At 39.3% G+C, this 607-nt stretch overlaps 1 protein-coding gene across 1 annotated transcript in view; it reads right to left on the bottom strand.

The window, feature by feature from the left end:
• The window catches only part of LOC109462688 (CUB and sushi domain-containing protein 1-like), a 14,942-nt gene that overhangs the window by 1,750 nt on the left and 12,585 nt on the right, over positions 1–607 (bottom strand). The gene's annotated exons all lie outside the window — the stretch shown is intronic.

Here is a 607-nt window from a genome sequence, read left to right as displayed (position 1 = left end):
GAGAGACAGAGACAGAGACAGAGACAGAGACAGATACAAACATACATACAAACTGTAAGATAGATACATGTAGATAGATGATTAATAGAAAGATAGATTGGTACATAAATAGAAGAACTTTACCACGACAAAACCATGTACATGGAATGTCTATGACTAAACATATATAAAACAAAAGATAGATAAATGGTCCATACAAAACTTACCGCAATCGTGTTCATCACTTCCATCAGAGCAGTCCCTGGTGCCGTCACAAGTACGGTTCAGGTCGACACAGTCTCCATTTGAACATGTAAACAGCTCAGGGGAACATGTTGCTGCAAAACAAACAAAAACAACCCCTGACTGTGTATACGTACGACATGAATGGTTTTTATACATGGAATAATTTGACGTCAACATTGGTAACGAGTTTCCATTTCGTACCTGGTTTTGACAGTCCAGTAATATCAATGATATGGTCTCCATCTATACATTACTTGGGACACTGATTTTTCAACGTCCCCCCCCCCACCAAAAGAGGACGCTGCCGTCGANCGAATTTAGTAATTTGGACGAGTTGACCTATAGCTAACAAGACTGAATTTTAGGCAGCTGATTTTGGTTT

The sequence above is a fragment of the Branchiostoma belcheri genome, unplaced genomic scaffold, assembly GCF_001625305.1.
Source record: "Branchiostoma belcheri isolate BF01 breed outbred unplaced genomic scaffold, Haploidv18h27 scaffold12, whole genome shotgun sequence".
In the NCBI taxonomy this organism is placed as follows: Eukaryota; Metazoa; Chordata; class Leptocardii; order Amphioxiformes; family Branchiostomatidae; genus Branchiostoma; species Branchiostoma belcheri.
The sequence above is the reverse complement of the archived record's forward strand: the minus strand, read 5'-3'. Positions and strand labels throughout refer to the sequence as shown.